This window comes from Schistocerca gregaria, chromosome 2 (genome assembly GCF_023897955.1).
Source record: "Schistocerca gregaria isolate iqSchGreg1 chromosome 2, iqSchGreg1.2, whole genome shotgun sequence".
Classification (NCBI taxonomy): domain Eukaryota; kingdom Metazoa; phylum Arthropoda; class Insecta; order Orthoptera; family Acrididae; genus Schistocerca; species Schistocerca gregaria.
In genome coordinates, this window is record NC_064921.1 from 605,664,123 (window position 1) to 605,671,082 (window position 6,960).

Consider the following 6,960-nt stretch of genomic DNA (forward strand, 5'->3'; position numbering starts at 1 on the left):
GCCTTACTTCTGTCAGTACCTCGCCTCCTACATTCCAAACTTTACAGAAGCTCTCCTGCGAACCTTGCAGAACTAGCACTCCTGAAAGAAAGGATATTGCGGAGACATGGCTTAGCCACAGCCTGGAGGATGTTTCCAGAATGAGATTTTCACTCTGCAGCGGAGTGTGCGCTGATATGAAACTTCCTGGCAGATTAAAACTGTGTGCCCGACCGAGACTCGAACTCGGGACCTTTGTCTTTCGCGGGCAAGTGCTCTACCAATTTTTTTTTTAATCTCATTTTGTTCGCTTTTGTTCATTGCATCTGCTCGGGGCGGACGTCGTAAGGCATCCGTTGAAGTTCGTTGTTGATCGATGACTCAGTTTTTTTATTACAGAGGGCAGCTAACCCTCCGACCGAACACGCTGAGCTACCGTGCCGGCGTCCATCTGAGCTACCGAAGCACGACTCACGCCCGGTACTCACAGCTTTACTTCTTCAAGTTTCGCAGGAGAGCTTCTGTAAAGTTTGGAAGGTAGGAGACGGATACTGCCAGAAGTAAAGCTGTGAGTACCGGGCGTGAGTCGTGCTTCGGTAGCTCAGATGGTAGAGCACTTGCCCTCGAAAGGCAAAGGTCCCGAGTTCGAGTCTCGGTCGGGCACACAGTTTTAATCTGCCAGGAAGTTTCATATCAGCGCACACTCCGCTGCAGAGTGAAAATCTCATTCTGGAAGCAACACAACTGGTTCTCCCTGGAGTGCACAAATGCACTGAAGTTGACACTGCGATATTCGAACATTTATTGTGAACTGTGCAACAGCTGTAATATGATGTGTATGATAATGCTTACAGGAAGTCGTGTTAGAACTACATATTTCTCAATTCATTCCTTGTAAAACACATGTTGTAATGTTTAATAAATGTTATACATATGTAGCCGTGTTAACCTGACAATGTATTGAATAACACAACAAAAAATAACAATCTGCATTAAATGTGTATTGTGTCATAAACCTTTCGGAATATGGCATATGTTCATATGAAGTTTTTTTGCTTCAAATGATAATTCGTCATATCCCTGAACAGTGATAATTCCTTCTGTAACACTGTGCATGTCGCTCGCTCACGTAGGGAACACGGCGATACGACTACACTGATTACAGCATGCGCAGAGCACATTAAGAAATGATTCTTTCCGTGCCCCATGTACGTGTGGAACGCGAAGGAACCCCTCACACGTGGTACAATGGCAAGTGATCTCTGCCCTGCACTTCACAATGGTGTTCAGAGTACGTAAGCGAATGTGGGTTTAAGTTCCGTGCACAGCTCTGTAGTGCCTGACTATGGCCAGTTATGACCTGTTGCGATTCTAGCAGCGCGTCTCTCGGTTTCATCGATTTATGCTGTGATGTCACCTTTCCAGGACTCCAAACACAGGTACAGCTCTGTAGAATAAGTTCCGCTAGGATCTTAGATGTGGGTTCGCTTAAGACATGCAGTTCCCTTTTGTAAAATCCTGTCAATAATTCCAAGTCTTCCATTGCCTTTCCATATATTGGTTTCACATGTTCAAGTCCTATGGCTGGGAATCTTGAATTGGTAGATGTTTGCGAGCAAAGTTATTTTAAACGGCGTAGCAGAGTCCATAACATAAACAATGTCATTGTAATTAGGTACTGTCGACTTATTTCATTCATCCACCGTACATCAATATTTAAAGAATACCGAGTGGAAAAACCGTTTAAGTCATTTCGCATTATCCTGCGCTTTCCCAATGATGATACACTGTTGCGGACAACAGCAATTAAGTCGAGAATGTTGCTGACCTTTTATAGTAAACTGTTTATTTTTGCTGAGAACAAAAGCAATATTATTAAGACTTCTTGGAGCACACTAGATCTTACTTTCGTTTGTGCTGAACATTTGCCACACAGTATAAGTCGACATGAGTTGTATAGACACTTCGAATAATCGTATACCAGTTATCAGTCGACAATTTGGTACAGTGACAGTGAACGCTCCCTCTCTCTGTCTGGACAGAGCGTATGTTACGAGTTAAAACTGTCCCGGAGTGGTATACAAACATGAATCTGCCTTCTGACTGTAGCCTATGACAAGATTAGGTCAGGAGTAGCCTAATCTGTGCCACCGTTCTGTTACGGCCGAGTACCACTTTCTCTCCTCAACAACTCTGCACTGGGGAAGGCCGGTATCTACCTTGCCTCACAAAAGTACTCAGGCGAGTTCCTACGATAAAGAAATACTGCTAGAGAAGATGATACTCGCATGGCCAATTTGCTTATTTCCATTCTCTTATTAAAACCAAAGCCAGTAAAATATTCTCTGGTGTAATCTAGTATAACGCATATACCGGTTAATAGCCGAAAGTGCTCGATTTATTTGATTGCAACACTGTCCACATATCACGGCGATCGAATATGTAAATATATCCGTCCGGAGTGATGTAAGATGGAATGACCGCGTAAATCTGGTTGAGGGAAAGAGAAATAGCCTACTTATATTTATGAAGGGGCGAATTCCTTCTCGAGAATTCTTACTCAGCAAGAGACACTTATCCAATTACAGAAACGCAGAAGTTACAAAGTGTTACGAGTGGCCAGTTATCATTTTAAATGCATCTACGTGAAAGAACAATAGGAATAAAATCGTGATAGCGGTTATTAAAAAATAAAAAATAAATGTTCGTCATTATTTAATCGTTACACGACTGCAGGAAAACCAATGGAAGCAGTCACATCCATAAAATTTGAGTCTGGGATCCGTACCAGATAGGCTGATAGAGGGAATGAAGAAGATCCAAAGAAGAGCAGCATTTTCTGTTACATGTTCATTTAGTAAGCGCGAAAGCGTCACGGAGATGCACAGACAACTCTAGTGGCAGTCGTTGCAAGATACGTGTTCTGCATCACGAGGGCGGACGTTCCTAGAAGAGCGAAGCAACATCTTCCTTCCGCCTACGTGTACCTCGCAAACAGACCATGAATGTAAAATTAGAGAGAATAATTCTTCCCGCAAACCATTTGCAACTGGAACACAAATGAGGAGAAATGACAGCGGTTCATAAAGTATCGTTCGTCACACACCTTAAGCCGGTTTCAGAGTATATACGGAGATAGAGACGTCTTGTAAAGCTACTTAGTCTGGTACAACATTTAAAACTAGATTGATTTAGCTACTAGTCATACGGTCGGAACAAGTAGTATGAAACAAAATTAATCATATCATTTAATTTGAACGTCTGATGAACAGTATGTCCGATCTTTTAAAACTATGTACTTGATCATACCCTCGCTTCAACGGCAGTTATGCAATCCAATTTTTCCACTATGCAGTTCTGTATAATGCGGAAATATTTTGTTGTTTTAAAATCAAGTTTCAAAATTTTATTTCTGTTCTCCTTTCACGAATGTACAGTTGAAAATCACAATGACATCGACATTAATCAATCGTGAAAGAAAATCGATAAAAATGAAGGAAAATAGTTTAATTTAATTTAATGGATTGTTATGATCACTATACAGAAAATTACACTGAAGAGCCAAAGAAACTGGCACATCCACCTAATGTCGTGTAGGGCCCCCGCGAGCACGAAGTAGTGCTGGAGGGAACTGACACTGTCAAACCTGCAGGGCTGTCCATAAATCTGTACGAGTACGACGGGGTGGAGATCTCTTCTGAACAGCATATTGCAAGTCATCCCAGATATGCTGAATAATGTTCATGACTGAGGAGTCTGGTGGCCAGCGGAAGTGTTTAAACTCAGAGGAATGCTCCTGAAGCCACTCTGTAGTAGTTCTGGAAGTGTGGGGTGTCACACTGTCCTGCTGGAATTGCCCAAGTCCGTCGGAATGCAAAATGGACATGATTGGACGCAGGTGACCAGACAGGATGCTTACGTTCATGTCGCCTGTCCTGAGTCGTATCTAGACTTATCAGTGGTCCCATACCACTCCAACTGCACATGCCCCAAACCATTACAGAGCTTCCACCACCTTGGACTGTCCCCTGCTGACATGCAGTGTCCATGGATCCATGAGGTTGGCTGCATACCTGGACACATCCACCCGTTCGATACAATCTGAAACGAGACTCGTCCGACCAGGCAATATGTCTCCAGTCATCAACAGTCCAATGTCGATGTTGACGGCCCCAGGCGAGGCATAAAGCTTTGTGTCGTGAAGTCATCAAGGGTATACAAGTGGGCCTTCGGATCCAAAAGCCCATACCAATGATGTTTTGCTCAATGGTTCGCATGCTAACACTTGTTGATGGCCCAGCATTGAAATCTGCAGGAATTTGCGGAAGGGTTGCATTTCTATCACGTTGAACGATTCCCTTCAGTCGCCATTGGTCCCATTCTTACAGGATCTTTTTCCGGCTGCAGCGATGTCGGAGATCTGATGTTTTATCGGATTCCTGCTATTCACAGGGCACTTGTGAAATGGTCGTATGGGAAAATCCCGACTTCATCGCTACCTCGGAGATGCTGTTCCCATTGCTCGTGTGCTGACTACAATACCACGTTCGATCTCATTTAAATCTTGATAACCTGCCATTTTAGCAGCAGTAAACGATCTAACAATTGTGCCACTTTTTTTCATTATTGTAATTTCATTGCCCTGCTCCACATGCACAGGCGAGTGCTGTCAGCAGTACAAGCCGCTGCTCTTCAGCTAAGTGGCATACAAATAATGAAGGAGCAAACTTATACATAAAAAATGAGGAATAAAGGGGGGTATAAAAACACAGTAAATTGAGATAATGGAAGTTAAAATATACACTAACATGGGGATGTTCATTTAGGGACAGTTAAAAAAAAGTCGAATTACAGTTAAAATAACATAGCGATTTGTGAGGCGCTTAAAAGACACTGAAGTCACACACACTAGTTGAAAGTCGGCCACAATATAAAAAAAAAGATTGATAGAAACTTAAAAACCAATTGAAAGTGAAGGAGCACATACAAAGAAATAAAATACGCTGGTAGGGACATGCCGAGGGATAGGAGGCTTAAGAAGAGGGAAAAAGAGGCGAGAGGAAGGTGCACTGGGGGGAAGGCTGGAGCGGGTGTGAGAAAAAGAAATAAAGGGTGGCAAGGGGCGCACCAAAAGGCAGATGATGGATAGGACGGAATATGAAGAAGGAAGGCAAGGCAGGAGGGAGTGCAGACACATAGAGTGGGGCCAAAGGAAGGGGCACATAGGAGGGAGAAAACTGCTCAGGGAAAGGGATGAGGAGGGGAGAGGGAGCCCTGAGGAGGAGGAGGGTGAAAGTGGGGTTAGAGTTGACAGGAGGGGTAGATGTCAGGGCGAAGCTCATAATCTGGGAGGGGTAGGTGCTGGAAGTTGCGTTGGAAAATGGGGTGGAAGGTGTGGAGATGGAGAGAGGGCGGGACACAACGGTAAAGGCGAGGCAAGGGGCTTGGGTTGGAGAGGAAGGGGACACCAGGTGGTGGGGTGGGGGGATCGAGTCGGCAGAGGATGTACAGGGTGCAGATGTGTTTGAGGAAAAGAATAAGGTAGGGCAAGGGGATGAGGTCATAGAGGATGTGCTTGGGGGCAGAAGGTGGATATGGAAGGTGAGGCAGACTGCATGGCGTTTTAGGATTTGGAGGGTTTTTAGAGTGTGGGAGGGGCAGAAATCCAAATGACGTTGGCATAACAAAGGATGGGGTGGATCAAGGATTTGTAGGTGTGAAGGATGGTGGAAGGATGCAGTTCCCATGTCTGGCCGGACAGGACCTTCAGAAGGTGAAGTCTATTGTGTGCAATGTGTTGGATCATAAGGAGATGGGGAGTCCAGGTGGGGTGACGGTCAAGGGTGAGGCCAAGGTATTTCAGGGTAGGAGTGAGGTGGATAGGATGACCATAAATGGTGAGGTAAAAATCCTGGAGGCAGAATGAGCAGATGGTACAATCTATGATGATTGCTTGGGTCTTTGAAGGGTTGATATGAAGAAGCCACTGGTTGCACCAGGCAGTGAACTAGCCGAGGTGGGCTTGGAGGGTACGTTGGGACCATTAAAGGTTAGGATAAAGGGCCAGGAAGGTGGTGTCATCAGTAAATTGGAGAAGATGAACAGGTGGGGGAGGTTTGGGCATATCAGCAGTATACAGGAGATAGAGGAGAGGGGAAAGGACAGAGCCTTGGAGCACACTGGCAGTGGGATAGGAAGTACAGGATTTGGTATTGCGAATAGTGACATAGGAGGGACGATGGGAGAGGAAGGAAGCAATTAATGGGGAAAGCATAGGTCTGGAGTTTGAAAAGGAGACTGGGATGCCAGACACAGTCGTAGGCGTTCTGGAGGTCAAGGAAAACAAATATAGCAGAGTGACGGGAGTTAAGTTGGAGGGACAGGTGATTGGTAAGGATAAGGAGCTGGTAGTCGGCTAACAAGGAGGGATGGAAACCACACTGGGTACGGAGAAGAAAGTGGTGTTGGTTAAGGTTGTCATGAATATGCAGGAGAGGATGGACTCGAAGACCTTACTGAACCCCAAAGTGAGGAAGATGGAATGATAGGAAGACGTGTCAGAGGAGGGTTTGTTGGGTTTAGGAAACAGCAGGACATGGGAAGTCTTCCACAGGTCAGGGTAAAATCTGGTGGAGAGGAGGACGTTGTACAGGGAAGCAAGGGCAGCCAGGAAGGGCAGGGGGGATTCCTTGAGGTGGTTGTAGGTGACACCATCGTGACCAGGAGGGGTGTTGCGTTTGGAATGGAGGACGAGTTTGATGTAATGCGCGGTGATGGGACTGTTTATGTCAGAAGGGAGTAACTGATCCAAGTACCGGAAATTGGGGCAAATGGCAGGACAGGGGTATCAGTGCGTTCAAGGACGGTGGGGAAGAGGGAGTAATCAAAGTGGGTATCATCAGGAAGGAGAAGACCTCGGAGAGGTGGGAAGCAAAATGGTTAGCCTTACTGAGGCTGTCAGGGAAGGGGCAGTAGTGGTGG

The 6,960-nt window shown here is 45.4% G+C and overlaps 1 non-coding gene across 1 annotated transcript; it reads left to right on the top strand.

Annotated features, from left to right (window-relative positions):
- Nucleotides 1-568: 568 nt before the first annotated feature.
- On the top strand, nucleotides 569-643 carry Trnas-cga (transfer RNA serine (anticodon CGA)). The gene has a single exon. It is a non-coding gene; the product is annotated as a tRNA-Ser (tRNA).
- The last annotated feature ends 6,317 nt before the right edge of the window (nucleotides 644-6,960 follow it).